This window comes from Schistocerca nitens, chromosome 1, assembly GCF_023898315.1.
Source record: "Schistocerca nitens isolate TAMUIC-IGC-003100 chromosome 1, iqSchNite1.1, whole genome shotgun sequence".
Classification (NCBI taxonomy): domain Eukaryota; kingdom Metazoa; phylum Arthropoda; class Insecta; order Orthoptera; family Acrididae; genus Schistocerca; species Schistocerca nitens.
Window position 1 is genome coordinate 1,040,214,561 of NC_064614.1, and position 22,320 is coordinate 1,040,236,880.

The following is a 22,320-nucleotide window of genomic DNA, read 5'->3' on the forward strand; positions in this document are numbered from 1 at the left end:
GGCATGCGGGAGGCCGGGTGGACGTACCGCCGAATTGCTCAACACGTGGGGCGTGAGGTCTCCACAGTACATCGATGTTGTCGCCAGTGGTCGGCGGAAGGTGCACGTGCCCGTCGACCTGGGACCGGACCGCAGCGACGCACGGATGCACGCCAAGACCGTAGGATCCTACGCAGTGCCGTAGGGGACCGCACCGCCACTTCCCAGCAAATTAGGGACAGTGTTGCTCCTGGGGTATCGGCGAGGACCATTCGCAACCGTCTCCATGAAGCTGGGCTACGGTCCCGCACACCGTTAGGCCGTCTTCCGCTCACGCCCCAACATCGTGCAGCCCGCCTCCAGTGGTGTCGCGACAGGCGTGAATGGAGGGACGAATGGAGACGTGTCGTCTTCAGCGATGAGAGTCGCTTCTGCCTTGGTGCCAATGATGGTCGTATGCGTGTTTGGCGCCGTGCAGGTGAGCGCCACAATCAGGACTGCATACGACCGAGGCACACAGGGCCAACACCCGGCATCATGGTGTGGGGAGCGATCTCCTACACTGGCCGTACACCACTGGTGATCGTCGAGCGGACACTGAATAGTGCACGGTACATCCAAACCGTCATCGAACCCATCGTTCTACCATTCCTAGACCGGCAAGGTAACTTGCTGTTCCAACAGGACAATGGACGGTCGCATGTATCCCGTGCCACCCAACGTGCTCTAGAAGGTGTAAGTCAACTACCCTGGCCAGCAAGATCTCCGGATCTGTCCCCCATTGAGCATGTTTGGGACTGGATGAAGCGTCGTCTCACGCGGTCTGCACGTCCAGCACGAACGCTGGTCCAACTGAGGCGCCAGGTGGAAATGGCATGGCAAGCCGTTCCACAGGACTACATCCAGCATCTCTACGATCGTCTCCATGGGAGAATAGCAGCCTGCATTGCTGCGAAAGGTGGATATACACTGTACTAGTGCCGACATTGTGCATGCTCTGTTGCCTGTGTCTATGTGCCTGTGGTTCTGTCAGTGTGATCATGTGATGTATCTGACCCCAGGAATGTGTCAATAAAGTTTCCCCTTCCTGGGACAATGAATTCACGGTGTTCTTATTTCAATTTCCAGGAGTGTATTTACGTCTGTCGAAGGCAACGACTTGATCAGCAGCAAAATGCATAAACTGAAGAGTAAAAATGCTGCGGGATGATGTAGTGACCCTAGTAAAGTTTTAAAAATAAAGCTTTTGAGATGTCTGGAGAGCAAAATTTGTAATCGGTGTGTGTTAAGAGTTTTGACGTGGGATAGTGACGTATTTCAGTGGGTCAAGATAAAAAAATCTGAGGGCTGCTACACGAACAGTGGAAAGATGCGTCTTGAGAATTACAAGAAACGAAAGGAAAACAGACAAATGGACTAGGCAGTATATCCGAGTGGAAGAAATAATTATGATCATAATAAAAATTAAATCGAGATAGCCGGTACGTGTAGCCAGACGTATAGATGGTAAATGTACCGATGAAGTTTTTTTGCTGCACTTCAAGAGATTGGAAAGGAGGGGTGAGTAGTTCCATAAGAAATACGGAGTGTGATATTGTACACCATATCTGCGTTTGGGCGAAGGTAAAGAGAAAATATTTCGTGACAATAAGGTGTTAAGGCATAGATACGTATACTGATAGCAAAAACGCTTGTATAAAGAGAAACAAATCTCGCAGAGTTGAAGTTCCTCCATCATTTCGCTGCTCTTTTCTTCAGGCACCAGAGAAGAGACTACACCTGCAGTACTGAATTCGTTAAACCCAGTGCTATTCCGATATGGAGTAGCTCCTCAGCCGGCCTGTGCGGCCGAGCGGTTCTAGGCGCTACAGTCTGGAACCGCGCAACCGCTACGGTCCTGCCTCGGGCATGGATGTGTGTGATGTCCTTAGGTTAGTTAGGTTTAATCAGTTCTAAGCTCTAGGGGACTGATGACCTTAGAAGTTAAGTCCCGTAGTGCTCAGAGCCATTTGAACCAGTAGCTCCTCACAACCTACTTGCAATGTTCTCACCTTTTTAAAATCAAAATAGCAATTTATACTTTCTTTAGCAGCAACTCGATGCCGTAACTGACGTTTGGCCAGTTACGCGAACAATACAATGCCATAAACGTGTATGACTATTGCTGTAAGGGCGGAACCTTTTCTTTCATCCCCTTCCCGGCGTTACTATACATATTAATAATGTGCTCTGACCCACAACATAATTCCACAGGACTAAGTTGAAGTAACTGAAGGTTAGTAACAAAAAAATTAATTTCGAGATTTATCGGGAGTTTTCCATTTCCAGTAAAGTGATAATTCTAAGTAGTTGTTTTTTCGGCAATTACAAAGACTTCAGTAGCGAGTAGACAACACGCCTTGCTGTCTTGGGTGAAGGAAGCCCCCAGAACTACTTAGTAATGCCGTAGAAATGTTGAAACACGTGAGGCAATACTGAACCTACGACTTATCTTAGAAGAAAGATTAAGGAAAGGCAAACCTACGTTTCTAGCATTTGTAGACTTAGAGAAAGCTTTTGACAATGTTGACTGGAATACTCTCTTTCAAATTCTAAAGGTGGCAGGGGTAAAATACAGGGAGCGAAAGGCTATTTACAATTTGTACAGAGAGCAGATAGCTGTTATGAGTCGAGGGACATGAAAGGGAAGCAGTGGTTGGGAAGGGAGTGAGACAGTGTTGTAGCCTATCTACGATGTTATTCAATCTGTATATTGAGCAAGCAATAAAGGAAACAAAAGAAAAATTCGGAGTAGGTGTTAAAATCCATGGAGAAGAAATAAAAACTTTGAGGTTCGCCGATGACATTGTAATTCTGTCAGAGACAGCAAAGTACTTGGAAGAGCAGCTGAACGGAATGGACAGTGTCTTGAAAGGAGGGTATAAGATGAACATCAACAAAAGCAAAACGAGGATAATGGAATGCAGTCGAATTAAGTCGGGTGATGCTGAGGGAATTAGATTAGGAAATGAGACACTTAAAGTAGTAAAGGAGTTTTGCAATTTGGGGAGCAAAATAACTGATGATGGTCGAAGTAGAGAGGATATAAAATGTAGACTGGCAATGGCAAGGAAAGCGTTTCTGAAGAAGAGAAATTTGTTAACATCGAGTATACATTTAAGTGTCAGGAAGTCGTTTCTGAAAGTATTTGTATGGAGTGTAGCCATGTATGGAAGTGAAACATGGACGATAAATAGTTTGGACAAGAAGAGAATAGAAGCTTTCGAAATGTGGTGCTACAGAAGAATGCTGAAGATTAGATGGGTAGATCACATAACTAATGGGGAGGTATTGAATAGAATTGGGGAGAAGAGGAGTTTGTGGCACAACTTGCAGAAGAAGGGATCGGTTGGTAGGACATGTTCTGAGACATCGAGGGATCACCAATTTAGTATTGGAGGGCAAAAATCGTAGAGGGAGACCAAGAGATGAATACACTAAGCAGATTCGATGTAGGTTGCGGTAGGTACTGGGAGATGAAGAGGCTTGTACAGGATAGAGTAGCATGGAGAGCTGCATCAAACCAGTCTCAGGACTGAAGACCACTACCACAACAACAACAACAACAACAACAACAAGAACAATACGCATGATCAATAAAATTTTTCGGCCGTGGTTGATCAATGTAAATTCGTCGATGTTCCACAAAATGAGTTTTTAGGCGTACATCATTTAACGAGTTTGTTAAGTGTACAAGTAGCAGCAAAAACCTCCTCCTTGCTTGTTGTAAATCACGCAAAACGGAAATGACCGCGTGCGTTGGCTGGCTGAGAATCGTCCCCAGCGCCGCCATCTGTCTTGCAAATTTGAATGTGTTTATTGCAGCTTCTGGCGTTAAACGCTGCCGCTGTTACTGTTCGTTGCTTTGGGGACGAAAAAAGGAAAATATTCTCCGGATTTAGGCTGTACAGTTTTAATAAGGCCACTGTCGTAACGAAGAGGACTTTTTTGCTAAAGCGTTGCGCGGCCCGCTGGCGCTGGCGCAAGCGTTTCCTGTATTCATGAAGCACGCACAATTGGCCTTTGCGGCTGTTTTTAAATTCTGCACTACCATGCGTTCTTCTGTTTCATAATTTACCCATTAAATTCGCATGAACTGCTTTCCAGGCATAAAAGAGCAAAGGGAAAAAAGGGAGATTACGGGAAGTAAACTTGTGCTTCGAGCCGAGATTGCCAGCTCCCTGATGCCGCACCTGTACTTTTCTGTTCTATTTAGTACTCATTCTGCGTACCCTGCGATATCTACGCTCCCTTGTGACTAATAGTAATGCTCCTTGCATCACACAGACAATAATTATTTTGGTTTTCATTTAACTCCCTTGACATCGATGTAGCTAGAATTCCCAACACTTCCAATGCTTATAGTTGTTTCTGTATTCGGAGGTTGTGTGTTGAAGTTTCACGTGAGATATTTTGTTCGGAAATGCTGCTTTGAAACTGCCACCAGCATTAAACTAAGCCGCCCGGAGTGGCCATGCGGTTCTACGCGCTTCAGTCCGGAACCGCGCGACCACTACGGTCGCAGGTTCGAATCCTGCCTCGGGCGTGAGTGTGTGTGATGTCCTTAGGTTAGTTAGGTTTACGTTGTTCTAAGTTCTAGGGGACTGATGACCTCAGATGTTAAGTCCCATAGTGCTCAGAGCCATTTGAGCCATTGAAATATCTATTAAAGCTCATGCCCCTGGGAAAGATAACGGTCGTAGTTCGTCCTTGTATTTAGCCTTCCGTAATACCAACTTAGCCAGGTTATACTGGCTGATGCTACAAGGCCAGTTCTGTCACTCATCCAGGTTACTGACCCTCCCACCATGTACTAGAGAGCCTACTGCCCCGCTTCAGGAACGATATGTTTCTCTGGCGTCTCTTAGATCCCTATAAGATGTGCTTGCAGATACTTCGTACATCTCTCAACATCCTTGAGGCACATAAGCCACCGCACTGCGGCAAGGTCCATGCTTCTTGGAGGGAAAGTGTACAGAAGTAAAGCACATTTTTTTCACTTGTAACAGCGATGAACGGATAGAAATGGACTGAGGAACACGCATCATCGTTCAATCCGAATAAATGTTCCGACACATCCTGTGACGAGAAGTAACTTTTTTAAATTCACACAATACCGCCATCACGTGGTGTATTGGCGAAATTTACGTTTCATGTAAGTGATATTCCTCAATTAATTACAGTTAACGACTTCTTTGAAGAGGCAACGACCAACCCATCTCGCACACGTACTCAATTTTGTGACCGGTCCTTCTCTCTCTCTCGCTCTCTCTCTCTCTCTCTCTCTCTCTCTCTCTCTCTCTCTGTGTCAATACGTGACATGGCTATGGTACTTGTTCTTTGCTATCTAATAGCTAAAAAGAAATTGAGGTAAGGGATATTTGTCACTTCGAAATCTACATCTTATACGGTTTTACGACGGAAAAAAAAATAAAGTAAAAAAAGAAAAGAAACTGCCGCTACGAAACCAGTCAGCCGGCCGCGGTGGTCTAGCGGTTCTAGGCGCTCAGTCCGGAGCCGCGCGACTGCTACGGTCGCAGGTTCGAATCCTGCCTAGGGCATGGATGTGTGTGATGTCCTTAGGTTAGTTAGGTTTAAGTAGTTCTAAGTTCTAGGGGACTGATGACCATAGATGTTAAGTCCCATAGTGCTCAGAGCCATTTGAACCATTTTTGAAACCAGTCAGAAGAACTTTTATTTGCAGCACATGTTAGTTGTCCCCGTCGACGACGACTTCATTCGAGGCGAAGCACAAGCTCGGATAGAGAATGAAATCGGCCTTCTGCTTTTCAGAGGAACCATTCCTACATTCCCCTCAATTCACAGAAAGCCTAAAGCTGGATGGCCGGTTGGGGATTTGAAACCTGCTCCTTCCATGTGGAGTCCACTTGAGTTACCACTCTGGTCGGAATGTCGAAGAAAGTCCACTGGCAGGCCACAGAGTGAAGAATAATTTTTCTGCATTCTGACTCTCCCAGTACTACTAGATGTCAATACAGTGCAACCAGTTGTATTTAACAGGATCTCTGTATTTTGTCATCATTCGAGAATCTTTGATAACACTAGTTTAGTATGTGACACATGCATTGAACTGAAGTATTTGCCGAAAACAGTGGGTAGTATCCCCGATACGCAAGACACAGACAGACATATTCTTCCTGAGAAAGACTTTCTGAAAATGAACGCCCATTGATAAGAAACTCGACATTGTTTCAGGGACAAATCAGTGGACAGGGAATAAACACTGCCCAAAAATCAGAATTTTGTTCTAGCTTCACAGATTTAAAGTAAAACTTGTCTAATCTCTCAAGAACACTGTCATATCCTAATCCCGATTACCAGTGTAACGAAATAACTTCAGCAGCCGACGTTTTTGTCTGTCAAACAAAAACATTCGCCGGAGAACGGCGACTGCTGAGCAGCTAGAGATACGCAGTGTGTAACGGATATAAATGTAGATATTTTTTTATGTGCCACCTTAATTTGTGCACACGTCAGTGTGATATTTGTTTGTTCTCTGCATCGAACAGTCTACCCATAGACATGTCACATAATTTGCTACCTGGTGTTTTCTACGCCACGAAGAGGATTACGCCTGTCAATATAGGATAGCCATTTTGCCTGCGTATATCTGCACTTTAACGGATAACGTGACGGAAGTAATGTTATTCAGTACACCGTCCTCTGTCACCAATAGAAACACCTGTATTTAAACCCATAACACCATCGATACTGACAGCTCCAAATCCACAGGTAATGGGAGAGTGGATTGTGTGTTCCTGTGTCCAAACACAAGTTAAGGGGAATTCATTTCGCTTCACACTGAAACCTCCAGTTTTTCTGCAGTAGCCACAGCTATTCTCGCAGTTTCACATTACTTGCAGAACCGCCGGCCGCGGTGGTCTAGCGGTTCTAGGCGCTCAGTCAGGAACCGCGCGACTGCAACGGTCGCAGGTTCGAATCCTGCCTCGGGCATGGACGTGTGTGATGTCCTTAGGATAGTTAGGTTTAAGTAGTTCTAAGTTCTAGGGGACTTATGACCACAGATGTTGAGTCCCATAGTGCTCCGAGCCATTTGAACCATTTGATCTTGCAGAACCTTACAGTAAAAAATTTTCATTTTGACGGATTGTAGCAGCTTGCTCCAAGGCACACAGACACCAGTCTTCCTCAAGAAAACATGTCCTCTGGTAACGGGCATTATCAATATCGTAAAAGAAAGCGAAAATATCGGGAAAAAGGTAAGATTTATGTGCATCAAAGGACACGCTATTATAAAATCTGTGGCAATAATCAATGACTGAGCGAAGACCGCCGCTCAGAACTACACATTTAAAAACATCTTATGACCGCTATCAGACGTGACAATTACTTGCAAAATGATTTAGATAAGATACCTGCAAGGTGCGAAAAGTGGCAATTGACCCTGAATAAGGAAAAGTGTGAAGTTATTCACATGAGTACTAAAAGAAATCAGCTAAATTTCGAAGAACGTTCAACTAAATACCTAGAGATTACAATTACAAATAACCTAAATTGGAACGATCACATAGATAATATTGTGGGTAGAGCAAACCAAAGACTGCGATTCACTGGCAGAACACCTAGAAGGTGCAACAGGTCTACTAAAGAGACTGCTTACACCACGCTTGTCCGCCCTATTCTGGAGTATCGCTGTGCGGTGAGGGATCCGTTTCAGGTGGGACTGACGGATGACATCGAAAAAGTTCAAAGAAGGGCAGCTCGTTTTGTCACAGACATTATACGTGAATTGGAGTGGCAATCATTAAAACAAAGGCGTTTTTCGTTGCGATGGGATCTTCTCACGAAATTTCAATCACCAGTTTTCTCTTCCGATTGCGGAAAACTTTCTGTTGGCACCCACCTCCCACCTACATAGGGAGAAATGATCATCACGATAAAATAAGAGAAAACAGGACTATCACAGAAAAATTGAAGTATTAGTTTTTCCCGCGTGCCGTTCGAGAGTGGAACGGTAGAGAGACAGCTTGAAGGCGGTTCATTGAACCCTCTGCCAGGCACTTTATTGTGAGTGGCAGAGTAATCACGTAGATCTATATTGTATAGAAGCAGAAGAAGAGGAAAGCGTCCAATTGGAAGACGAATATCTACAATCGGAACGCAAAAAAAGAAAATGTTGTGGGCAAATACAGACAAACTTCTCATCGTATCACTGGTTCAACACAATTGAGGCACATAAAAAGTTTGGAAGTTCCATAATTCGCCTGAGATATGATTAGGGATGATTCCTTAGCCATCTTCGTCGAATATAATCCTTACTGTTAATGCGATAGTGGGACAATAGGACATATCAATCACATTTTCTTCGAAGTTAAACTGTACGCAAACCAGTAAATTGATTTCATAGAAGAGTTACATCTCAACCCAACCAACTAATACAGTAGCTCTCCTTCATCAAAATCATACATTAATTTTGAAACTAATTACGAAATTTTTAAATGAACGTAACCTTACTGTGTAAAGCGTAATGTTTGATCTCTAGGTCTTTTAGAAATGTTCTAGGATTTTGGTAACAAAAACGTTTTATCATAAAATGATTATAGTCAGATTACGTTCATCATCATATCTTGTATGCATAAGTTAGCCAATATCGACAGGCAATAATATGTATAACTGTAAAAGTCTTCTTTGGTGAGTGTGCTCAGTACCTTGATATCACAATGCCAAAAGAAGCTGTTTATGGTATGTTAGCATTTATGGCGCATATATTTCCGTAGAAAATGAAATATGGCTGAAACTTTGATATAAATTTTCTTAGTAATTGCCTTTGGGGCACTTTATTAAATGTTAAAAAAAAACACCTGCAATAGATAGTCATTATTTTGAAGGGTTGATCTTTTTTTATATGCTTTGTGACAGCGTGGACTTTGGAGAAAACTGGATGCACCGTATTCTAGGGACATTAGAAATTAGTGTCACAGCAGTGTTCTACTGACCCAAAAAAAATTGTATTTGTACCGCGTGCGTGTTTGCGTCCTCAGCTCTTTCCCAGTTTCGAAGCAGAGCTAAGGCTTAAACCCTTCTTGTCTGCATAGCGGCACCCATGTGCAGCTGTTTGAAATCGGGTAGAGATTGCAATGCAAGCGCAGACTGTCGAGGTAAGAAAGGCCGCGGACTTAATAATAAGCGATCAGCCGCGGCAGCGGTGATGTCATGGGCGGTGACGTCACCGCGCGCCTCCGCTGGCCGGCCTCGCGTTGTCCCCGCCGACCTGTGCCTGTCTCTCCCCGCCCCCCCTCCCCCCGTCACCCCACCCACCGCGCCTGCTGGCTCTGTTGCCGCGGGCACAATGCTACCTGTCGGCCGTCAGGGCAACATCGCGTAGCGGCACGATTCACTCGCACCTCCACATTTCTCTATTCAACAGAACTCATTCCTTCACTACTCACACATGTCGCACAACTCTCTGAATTCTTCGTCCTTTGTGGCCTGTAGTGACGTGCCCTCTGTGCTTCGTTAGCTGGTCAAGGTACTCCAGCAAGTTCGATCTCGAAAACTCCTTCGTTGCACATGTAGCTTCTTCGAACTGCCTGCAGAGATGTCGTGGTCTTGTGCAGAGTCTTGCGCGTGCCTGCGGCCAGAACCTACGCGTTCATAGCGAGCACGGCGAGAAACTACACGCCTTTTCGCACCACTGCCTGCTTAGACCACGTTCACAGCCGGATGCGAATCAATTCTAGGCACTAGTACAGTTGTGTAGTAGTGCTTAAAATAGTCACTTCGGCAATACCAGCGGTAAATGATATGTAGCAAACTAATTGCGTTCAGAAACATTCCGAGAGGCGACCAGTGGACTAGAAAACGTACATCCTTTACGATTAGTATACGGCTTCCAACCGTGTTTGCACCTAGCTAGGTGGCGCAGTGATCAGCATACTGGACTCTCTTTCGGGAGAACAGCGATTCGAATCTCTATCGGACCATCCGGCTTTGGGTTTTCTATGGTTTCCCTAAATCACTGAAGGAAAGCGCTGCATTCGTTCCTTTGAAAAGAACAAGGCCGATTTCCCTCCCCAGTTCAAGCTCGTATTTCGTCTATAATTAATTGCACTTATTTCGTAATCGTTCTCCCTTCTGCTCGCTTTTCTTGTCGGAACCAAATCTGGGTAGTTACATTCTGTTTAGTGACGCACCAAAAAATCATAGTTGCAGTAATAAATCCATATACAGGTTGGTTATAATTAACCTTTGCCCAATTGAGAGAGCATCCACGAAAAACAAGTCATCGTAGAGCAATCAAACTTTGAAAATATTTGTAAGGACATACGGAACAGATGTAACGAGTAAACCTTTCAAAGACACCCGTTTTAATTTCCACATGAGATGATAACATTTGGAATTACGTATCATGTTTACGTTCCAAGTAACTTAATGTGACGACCATCTGCATCCACGACGGCGTGGAAGTTTCTACGGATACCATTTCATAATTGTTCGGTGCACACTTCGAACGATGGACTGTGGAATGTTCAGCTGTCGTGACACAGCTCGTACACTGCTAACACATTGCGTCCAGCATTCTGAGCCATGGCAACAATAATTTCAAAAATTCGTGGCTCAATTGGCTGTCGGCCTCTCCCGGGAGCAGTTCCCAGATCGTCAGTTAATTCGAACTTCCGAAACGTGTCCTTCAACCCGGTGCGACAAGAGCACCTCTGTATTCCTGTAATGCGCCAATTCTCGGGAAGAGCAGAAGCGCTGTTGTTGTTGTTGTTGTTGTTGTTGTTGCTGCTGCTGCTGTTAGTGTTTTAGAAAAGCAGCTTTACAAGTAAATTTCTGATCACCTTGTCCGGACCCACGTTAACTGTGTGCAGTTGTAATGCAAACTGATGTTTACGTTTCAACACTACGCCGCCTTGCCAATACCGGCGCCTAACAGCGTATCGTACTACTGACAATGTAGATCCTGCAGCACACATTCTGAACATCATTCAAATACAGTTGGGTACCCTCCTGTAAACAGTGTTCTGTCTGTGCTGGTTCAAGTATGAAAGTTGAATTGTAACCACCCTATACTCTTACAGCATTCAGTAACAATTCCTATATAAAATACGGTTCAAATTACAATAATAATACTGAGAATAACAGTTCTATTGTTCGTTTTTGCACCCTGTTGTGATGCTTAAGCTGTTGTTATTGTTGCGGTCTTCGGTCGAAAGACTGGTTTGATGCAGTTCTCCATACTACTCTATCCTGTACAAGCCTCTTCATCTGCTAGTAACTACTGCAACCTACACTCTTCTGAATCTACTTATTGTACCAGTTCTATTCAATACCTCCTCGTTAGTTATCTGATCTACCCATTTAATCTTCAGCGTTCTTCTGCAGCACCACATTTCAAAAGTTTCTATTCTGTTCTTGGCTAAACTGTTTATCGTCCGTGCTTCACTTCCATACATGGCTACATTCTACTTCCTGACACCTAAATCTATACTCGGTGTTAGCAAATTTCTCTTCTTCAGAAACGCTTTTCGTGCCATTGCTAGACTACACTTCATGTTCTCCCTACTTCGCCCATCATCGGCTATTTTGCTTCCCAAATAGTGAAACTCATTTACTGTTTTCATATCCTAATCTAATCCCCTCAACATTACCTGGTTTAATTCGACTGCGTTCCATTATCCTGTCTTTGCTTTTGTTGATGTTCATCTTACATCCCCCTTCCAAGATACTGTCCATTCATTTCGACTGCTCTTTCATGTACTTTGCTGTCTTTGACAAAATTAGGATGTCGTCGGCAAACCTCAAACTTTTTATTTCTTCTCTCTGGATTTTAATTTCTACTCCAAATTTTTGCTTTGTTTCCTTTACTGCTTGCTCAATGTACAGATTGAATAACATCGGGGATAGGCTACAATCCTGTCGCACTCCTTCGCAACCACTGCTTCCCTTTCGTGCCCCTCGAATCTTGTAATTGCCATCTGGTTTTTGTAAAGATTGTAAATAGCCTTTCGCTTCCTGTATTTTATTCCTGCTACCTTTAGAGTTTGAAAGAGAGTATTCCAGTCAAAGTAATCAAAAGCTTTCTCAAAGTCTACAAATGCTATAAGCGTGGTTTTGCCTTTCCTTAACCTATCTTCTAAGATAAATCGTAGTGTCAGTATTGTCTCGCGTGTTCCAACATTTCTACAGAATCCAAAATGATATTCCCCAAGGTCGGCTTATACCAGTTTTTTCATTCTTCTGCAAAGGATTCGTGTTAGTATTTTGCATCCGTGACTTATTAAACTGATAGTTCGGTCATTTTGTCGCCTGTCACCAGCTGCTTTCTTTGGAATGGGGATTGCTATATTCTTCTTGAAGTCTGGTGGTATTTCGCCTGTCTCATACGCTTTATTCACCAGATGGAGGAGTTTTGTCGTGGCTGGCTCTCCCAAGGGTATCAGTAACTCTAACGGAATGTTGTCTACTCTCAGGGCCTTGTTTCTACTTAAGTCTTTCAGTGGTTTATCAAATTCTTCACGCAGTATCATATCTTCCTTCTTGTATTCCTCCAAGTCCTCTCCTATTTACCGAGCGAGGTGGCGCAGTGGTTAGACACTGGACTCGCATTCGGGAGGACGACGGTTCAATCCCGCGTCCGGCCATCCTGATTTAGGTTTTCCGTGATTTCCCTAAATCGCTCCAGGCAAATGCCGGGATGGTTCCTTTCAAAGGGCACGGCCGACTTCCTTCCCCGTCCTTCCCTAATCCGATGAGACCGATGACCTCGCTGTCTGGTCTCCTTCCCCAAACCAACCAACCAACCTCTCTTATTTCCGTAACACTGCCCGCAAATATACCTGCTTTCCATGCTTTACTTAGGACTGGTTTTCCATCTGAGCTGTTGATATTCATACAGGTTCTTTTCTGCAAAGGTCTCTTTAATAATTTTCCTGTATTTTTTAGACGTCTGTATTCCCTTTCGCCTGCTTCATTTATTGCATTTTTGTATTTTCTCCTTTCCTCGATGAAATTGATAATCTCTTGTGTTATCGAAGGATTTTTACTAGCCGTCGTCCTTTTACCTACTTGATCCTGCCTGCTGCTTCACTATTTCATCTCTCAAAGCTACCACTTCTTCTATTGTATTCCTTTCCCTTGTTCTTGTCAATTGTTCCCTAATGCTCCCTCCGAAACCTTCTACAACCTCTGGTTCTTTCGGTTTATCCACGTCCCATCTGCTTAAATTCCTACCTTTTTTTGCAGTTTTTCAAGTTTTAATCCGCAGTTCGTAACGACTAAATTGTGGTCAGAGTATATATATATCAGCCCTTGGAAACGTCCTTCGATTTAAAATCTGGTTCCTAAGCCTCTAATCATTATATAATCAATCTGAAACCTTCCGGCGTTTCCAGGTCTCTTCTACGCATACAACCTTCTCTCATGGTTCTCAAACCAATTGTTGGCCTTGATATGCTCTGTGCAAAATTCTACCAGGCGGCTACCTCTTCGATGCCTTTCCCCGAGTCCATATTTCCCTAGTACTTTTCCTCTTCTTCCTTTTCCTGCTACCCAATTCCAGTCCCATGACCATTACATTTTCAGCTCCCTTAACCAACTGAGTAATTCCTTTAATCTAATCATACATTTCATCAATCTCCTCCTTATCTGCGTACATGAATTGTGCTTAAATCTGAAGAAATCTATCGAAAGCACATTAAGGAAAAAGAAGAAATACAACGCAGGAAAAGAGGTTTCCAGTTAGTAAATGAGGTTCTGTTGCTGCTTCAGTTAGGTAGTAATTGGTTAATAAGGCGTTGCCAGTGTTCAAAGTCTCGAGAGCACATCAGGAGATCAGAATATTGATATGCTGTTATTGGATAATTATTTCATGATCGACTTCTATATTAAACAATTTTGTTTTTGGGCAGGCTAAATATATAACGATAGTGAAGATAAACTCGTTACATTGCACCAATATAAGCTTTATTATCACATATGTGCAGCTGAAAAATGTACAAAATAATAATCATTTAATTTAATTTGAAGAAAATTAACGAACCAAAAGCTCATGCGAGAGGGGACGTTAAAGGCAACACCGGCAAGTATATTCGTGATGGAACTCTCACGGGAATGTAACCGTATGACATGCTACTTTCTGTGTGTAGATTATTTAGAAAGCGATGGAACTAAACTTATGTGGACTGTGATCGATAACATAGTCAAAACAATACAATACAGAAACAGAAGTTACCTGAGTGACCTCTATACAGTAACTGGCATGTGTAATGGTCACGGCAATAAAACAAGAATATATGTACCTGTGCCTGGTAGTATTTGTAGTTCTTCGGCTTATTTTCCTCTTTCACCACAAGTCGTGGTGCTTAATAGATATATGGTAGACAAATCAGGATCATACCGAGAGTTGATGTCATTAAGTTAGCCATGCATTCTTGTTTTATTGCAGTGACTGATATCCATGGACATTGCTATGTGGACGTCAATCAGATGATAAGTTATGTTTCTGTACTGTCTGATGAGGGACTTAAGTTTTGACTGTGTTATCGTTGACAGGACAGCGGAGGTTTGGTTTGATCGGTTTCTTTGTAGTCCACGTAAAAAGTGAAGCGTCTCATCACAAAGTTACGTTCTCATATGTGTTGGGTCCATAAATATACTTACCTGTGTTGCCCTTAACAGCCTGCTCCACCTTCTCGTATTTTGGTTCGTTCATTTACTTAAAATCGGAAGTAAATGGTTATTATTTTGCAATTTCTTTGACTATACGTATTTGTGATGACAGTTCGTACGCTGTTATATTGTAATGAATTTATATTCACTATATGATATGTTCTGTTTATAACCGGTCTGAAGATGAAACTGTGTAATTTCAAAATCGATCGTTTGAATTAAATACCATTAATTAAAAAAAAAGCTGAAAGGAACTTCGAATGACAATGTAACACACACACACACACACACACACACACACACACACACACACACACACAACAGTCGTTAGTATTACTGGACGCTTGTACCCACACTCGAGATTTAGAGAGTCGCCATCACCGAAGAAAGGCGCGTGTGGCAAGAAGTAGTAGTAGTGCTGTGTTGGGAGCGCAGGTAGCCGCCCTGAAGAGCAGGGAGGAGGGAGGCGACGGGCCAGCAGCGTTCCCTTTGATGAGAGTGGGCAGCCAGGCTCGTAATGCAATAAGCCGGGGCCTGAGGGAGCCTCTGGTGGTCTCCGCTCTCCGCGTTTCCTCCGCCAAGATTACTCCCGGCTGCTCGTCTGCGGCGGAGGCCCGCAGCCGGCTAAACGGAGGAAACTTGCGGGCCCAGAAGTAGGGTAGGCGCAGTCGGGATATGGTGACGCACGGTGGTTGCCAGGGACGAGTCACGTGGCTGATGGCATGCATCCTGCGGATGCGGACGGACTGGTGTTTCCGCCGCTGTTGCTGATACTGCCCGTCGGCGGCTTCCCAGACTGCGTGGCGCGCCGCGCCGGCCAGATTCACCTACTAGTCGTCAGCTATGATGGCCGGCATTACTGTCGTTCACGTAGGCCGAAATTTGATGCGTTCATGCCCAGGTTCAGCTTTCCCAGTGATGGTAACATGGTAGGCAATTCTGAACCTGTTTGCACGTTTCATATCAAACACTTCCTTTCATCTGTAACTTTCCCTTGGTTCAAAATGGTTCAAATGGCTCTGAGCACTATGGGACTCAACTTTTGTGGTCATCAGTCCCCTATAACTTGGAACTACTTAAACCTAACTAACCTACGGACATCACACACATCCATGCCCGAGACAGGATTCGAACCTGCGACCGTAGCGGTCGCGCGGTTCCAGACTGAAGCGCCTAGAACCGCTCGGCCACACCGACCGGCTCCCTTGTATAGTACTTTATTCTACGTATATTTTATTCGATTATAAGGAAATTGATTGTAATCTTCATTCTGGACTCAAATTGTTTGTTATTTCAGCATCCTACAAATGGAACTGGCACCTCTTGCGTCTTTAAGTTTTTTTTCGATTTGTTTGAATGTGATCATCGATTGACTGGATGTTGCCGGCCGGGGTGGCCGAGCGGTTCTAGGCGCTTCAATTCGGAACCGCGCGATCGCTACGGTTGCAGGTTCGAATCCTGCCTCGGGCATGGATGTGTGTGATGTCCTTGGGTTAGTTAGGTTTATGTAGTTCTAAGTTCTATGGGACTGATGACCTCAGAAGTTAAGTTCCATAGTGCTCAGAGCCATTTGAACCATTTACTGGATGTTAATTGCAAAATGTTTGTTTCGGCCGCAACTCTTCAACTGACTCGAGCGAACTCCAGCTCGTAACTCGTACAGAAACACGCGACAGAGTGATCACCAAAGATGGCGTACTAATCAGGATATAGTGCGAAGACACAAACGGAAAAAAATAATGCAACATCAAGATGTGGGCTTCACTCAAAAGATTGCTGAAAAATTGAACCAGTATTTGGGGGCATTATTTTCAGTGGGGAAAAAATCTTTTAAAGTTTCAAACAGCCTGATGACTCTTTCAGCTGCTCGAAATTGTGATATCTAGCGGGTTTCGGGTGATGCCTTAAATTCATACACTGTGGGGGAAAAAACCGCAACAGGAAGAAGTAGTTACTCGACATAACGGAAGTCTGTATGCGTGCTAGTAAATGTGATACACGATGTCTATTCTAATTTCAAGCCATTCTCATAAAAGTGGCGCTAGTAGTGCCACTATGAGGTTGCAAATCAGAATGGAGGTGTGTTGTGTTTTTTGGTGAAAGTTGATCCTGCCTCGGTGCCAGTGATGGCCGTTGTATTGGTTAGGAGAAGGCCAGTTGAGAGCCTGCAACCAATCGTCTACCTGCTAGACACACTGGATCTGCACCTGTAGCAGCAACACTCTCTTGGTGGTCCCACGCACACTCATTACAAATGGGTTTGCCAATCTGGTGATTCGACGTATTGTGCTGCCATTCGTGAACGGCAACGGGGAAACGCCCGATCACAAGACGCTGTTGTAACCCAACATGCTCTACAGTGTGTCGACATGTTGCATTGGCCTGTTCGATCCCCAGATCTGTCTCCAGTCGAGCACGTATGTGATGTCATCGAAGGACGAATCTAACGTCATCCACAAACTGCATTACCCGTCCCTGTGCTGACCGATCAAGAGCAACAGGCATGGAACTCTATCCCAAAAAACTGACATCCGCCACCTGTACGACACAAAGCATGCATATTTGAGTGCTTGCATTCAATATTCTGGCGGCTACATCGGTTATTAGTATAACATCATTTGACATTTGCAGTGGCTCATCTCGCATTTACGTTAACCTGTGATCTTGCAATATTAATGACTTAAATAAGCTACCTACGGTATACAGATATATTCTCGAAATTTCATTATTCTTCAGTAATTATTTTTTGTTATAGCGATCTTTCCAGTCACTGTATATTAGACCGAGTGTAAAAAAGTTTTTTTAAGTGGTTTGAACATAGTTTACGTATGCGAACAACATGTGTTTAACTGCACATAAATAAATCTGTAATAAATTTTTGAGACGTAATAACAGTATATTGTGATCACAATTATTGTCAAAGTTTCACTTCCATGCAAGGCTGCACTCCGGACAAATACCCTCACAAAAGATTTCCCAACACTAAAATCAATATTCAGTGTTCACAAGTTTTTCTTCTTCAGAAAAGCTTTCCTTGCCATTGCTAGTGTATATTTTATAATCTCTCTCCTTCGGCCATCATCGGTTATTTTACTGCCCAAGTAGCAAAATTCATGTGCTACTTTCATTGTCACGATTGCTAATCTAATCCCCTCAGCATCGCCTGATTTAATTGACTACATTCCATTCCACTTACTGATATTCACCGTATATCCTCCTTTCAAGACGCTGTCTATTCCGTTCAGCTGCTCTGTCGCTGACAGAACTATGTCATCGGCAAACTTTTTAATTTTTTTCTCTTCTGCGTCAATTAACATTAAAACCTTGAATAAATCAACGAGAACAACCAGTTCGACCGAAGTTAGACTGTACAGGACACTAAAAAAGGCGTTAATTTACGGTTATTTTAATCAATTTTGTAGTCAGAAGTAACAATATGGAAAGCATATTTCCCCCCGTTTGATTTTCCAACACAGGGAGGGGTAGGACCTACAGGGTTACTCATAAGTACCTCTGCGGTTTCAGAAGAAGGTTGCACAAAAAGCACAAGGCATAAAGAAAACAGAAATACTTCATTGGATAGAGTATAGCTTAAGTTTTGCAACTCGTGTTACAGGTGCACAATATGGACTTCGTTTGTGGTGTGGCAAACGTCAGTAAGCACGTGCAATTCATTGACACGATGTGTCCGGGAAGGCGCGACGGCAGCCAGCATTGCAAATCTGGTAACTGGGTTGCCTATCTGCAGGTGCAAACCGGTCAGTCTTAGAGAGCACATTCTAAAGGTGCAGTCTGTGGTTGTAAGAAATCTGCAAACCATTGGGAGGCGTCTCTGTACCACAGGAAATTGGTATATAGCAATAAAATGCAGCAGGGTCTCACTGGTTCTCTGGTATCCTATCGTAGGACACACAGGTCCCGACTGTAATAAAAGGGCTAAGATGAAAATTCACACCAGACAGAGAAATTGGATTTACGGACTCAAATTTCACTCGTTGTAGAAGACTAATGACACGTCATAATCTATACCCTCTGGAGACATTCCAACCTATTTTTTTCTACTGATTAGTATAAACCTTAATACCATCCCTAGCATTTCACATATAACTAGTAATAAAATAAAACTAAGATTTTTTTCTCCTACCCAGTAGTTACCCAGAATAAATGATTTTAATCTAGATTTCAATTTTCTTTAGTACCTGTTAGTTTATTTTTCAAATAAGCAAAATGTCCAAAAGTTTAGTGGTTATACATTGAGCTTCTTGTTGAGCTGCTGACAGCTGTATTAATGAGTAATAAAGGTGATTTTTCGTCCTCGTAATACAACTGTGGATATCGCTATTCTTCTCAAATTCTGACGGATTATTTACGACTGCTACCGAGGCATGTGTTACTTGGTCAGCGGTTTCACTATTACGGATTATTTATGGCGAAGAAACACAGCTTAGAAAATTACAGTGCTCTGAATGAAATGGTCGTATTGAATATACTACGCTCTTGCTTTCTTCGTACCTACGAACCGGCTCATCCAGCCCTTTAAGGGAGGGCGTATGTTTTAACGTAGAATCTCAACCACAATGCGACCCTGTATATTTCAAATGAACGAAATGTTTCTAAAGACAAAATCCACAAAGTACCAGCCATATCCTGGGAAAAACTGGGCATCGCATTCGAAATTTTTGGTCTTTTATTCGTGTACGAGCCTTTTTGCAACATCCTCTGCAGGAGTATAATTAGTGACATTAGCTGTGAGTCACTGGTGCCGCTGTGTTTCCGTTCATTGTCGCCGTAATTGCTGTCCAGTTCCATTTCCGCCTTGCATCACGGACTCATAGGGGCAAAAATTACCACGAATGGATTAACACGACATTCAAGAACTCATATGTTCGACTTTCGTGCATAGAAATATATACGTTCTTTGAGAGTTATTTTATTAGTTTAATGTTTATACAATAAGGGCTGTATAGGTATGACTTAAAGTGTACCGGAGCGGATATACGGTGTTCGCATTATTCCAACAATGGAAAGATAATTAGTTTTATATTGGCCTATCTTTGAAATTTCTTCGCAGTTTATAATTGAGCTATCCGGGCACTACTCAAGACCTACCTTCACAGGTTCACATCTATCAGTACCTGTCTTTCGCTATATTCTCTGCCTCGTGATGACTGGGTGTTGTGTGATGTCCTTAGGTTAGTTAGGTTTAAGTAGTTCTAAGTTCTAGGGGACTGATGACCATAGATGTTAAGTCCCATAGTGCTCAGAGCCATTTGAACCATTTGTCTTTCGCTATATAAACTTAAAATGAGCTCCCCTTTATACTCCGCTGGACTGGAATTGCCGGTAGAAAGGATTCGTAGAGAGACGGCTTAGCCACAGTCAGGGAGTCGATCCCAGAATGAATCTTTCACCTTACAGGAGTGCCCGCTCTGCACACAGTTTTAATCTCTAGTGAAGTTTCCAAACAACACACATGACAGATTCATTCTGCAAACGACCATGCATGAGATACAATAAAACGGTTCTCCATACCACTGATATGGAGGTACCAGAACGTACTCCAATGCAATGGAGAGACCGAAGAGGGCCCAGTATCTACCGCTGTGCCGGTATCACATACATATTTCAACTCATACATGTGGAAGACCATCAAACATGAAGTTTATTGACAAAGACCAGTTACCCCGGAGGCGTTCTGGAAAAGCTTGAAACGTCGTTTGCTTCCATCGCACCAGACAGACAGACAGATAGCCATAATTAGCACATCAGTTCGGCAGCATCAGACCTAACTGGTGGTGATGGTCTCAGCGAGGACGTACAGCGTTTCAGCAACGACTCAAGATTGATACTCGCATTTCATCATTTCAGAGATATTGCCTGAAAGAGTGTGTACGATGGTTGTTGAATTAATCTTAAAGATAGTACGAAAATGTTACAACAGTCCAAATCTACAAGCAACAACCCGTAAGGCAACTAAACTAAATTCTTCGTGTTTTTTTGTTTGAAATATGTTATCACGTGACCGTCCCAGAAAGAACTTGTAGGTACAAGGTACCACCGGCAGTGCGCCGGTGTGTACGTAGCCGCTCCACACATGGGGTGGGGGGCAGCTTTTCTGTGCCGTCAGCTGCGTGTGGCACGCACATGGCGGCTAACTTCTCTGGTATTTGTCGGAGCGGCAGCAATGTAAATTTCTGGCCAGCAGGGCGCATCTGCGGAGATTCGGCACGAATTTATGCATGAGTAACGATCAGCGAACGCCAAATATTTTTTTAAATTTAAAGACTGTAACTGTGCTCTTTTCTTCCCTTAAAAAAAGGCATGTTGGAGCACTGAAGTGTGTTTCTGTTTAGAGCTAAGTGGGACATCGGTTTTCATGGAGTTATACGTTCAGGATCAGAATTTCTACCCTGAGATTTTACACGCTCACAGCTGGTGATGAGCTGGAACTATGCTGATTAAATATTTGCCTCTCGTGGCTGCATTTTAAGCACTAGGAATGGTGTGATAGTCATATGAACCTTAAAGTTTTCATTAGACTTCTGTTGTATCCGTTTATATACGGTGTGCCTAAAACCTCTGTTATATAAAATTGTATATATATGACTGGAAACTGTGTTTTGAGAAAAAGGACCAGTGATCAAAAATCCTATTTTATTTATGGCTAGCTGACAAACCAGTCATTGCTCGCGTTTTCGTTTTGCCAGTTTTCTATTAGAAACGAAAACAAAAAAAGAACTGTGTTTGTAGTGAAATATCGAAAAAAAAATCATTTTCATGTATTCGTGAAAACATCTTTGAAATTACGAAAGAAAAACATGCGTAATGTACGAATGTTCAGAAGCATGATACCCGACAGTGTCTGTACGCGGGGCGCAGCTTCTTCGCGTGTCTACAACGCGGTTTTGTAAACGTCTCTGTGGCAATGCTTCTTCTTAACTGTATATACGGCGACTGTTATACCTTACAGCCGTTCGCACTTCGCAGTTGTAGGCTGTCAAAATGGATGCCAGGTGCCAGGGGATTCCATCAGTTGACTGGACTGTAGAAGTGTGTCAATAGTAAAGAATAAATGTATTGAGACTGCATGTATGATGCGGTAGGGTTTATGACGTAAAATCTCGTGGACTATGTTATCGCACGATGATACGTGTGTTTAGGTACATTCAGCAGCATATGTGGATTCTGTCAGCGAAATACGTTGCGAATACAGGTAACAGCACAGAGATAGTACATTTAAACGCCACGCATGATGTGGCAGTTTTTCACGCATCTCATTGCTTATGACGTCATATCTCCACAACTGTGGTAAGTAGGTGGTTTTTACCCCCACAGTAATTGTTGCGTGACAGTAAGGGATATATGTACCAAGTTTGGTTGAAATCGATCCATTCGTTTATGAAGAGATGTGGAAGACACACACACTACGGCAAGTTGAAAAAGAGAGAAACAGATATATATATGCGTGCGTATGATAAACCTCTTTCCTCAAAAATTTCTCTCCTTAATACCTCCTCCGTATTACCACAGGTGACGTGTCACTGAGCTCATTTGTCTTCTAAGATAGCGGTACACGCGAGGCGCCAATTTGCTTCCACCGCTTTGAGTGGAATGCAGAAAAAATAAGTGTTCACCAACCAGCAGTCT

The 22,320-nt window shown here is 43.3% G+C and overlaps 1 protein-coding gene across 1 annotated transcript in view; it reads left to right on the forward strand.

Moving 5' to 3' along the window:
* Positions 1 to 22,320, forward strand: part of LOC126196964 (disco-interacting protein 2) — a 667,247-nt gene that overhangs the window by 369,290 nt on the left and 275,637 nt on the right.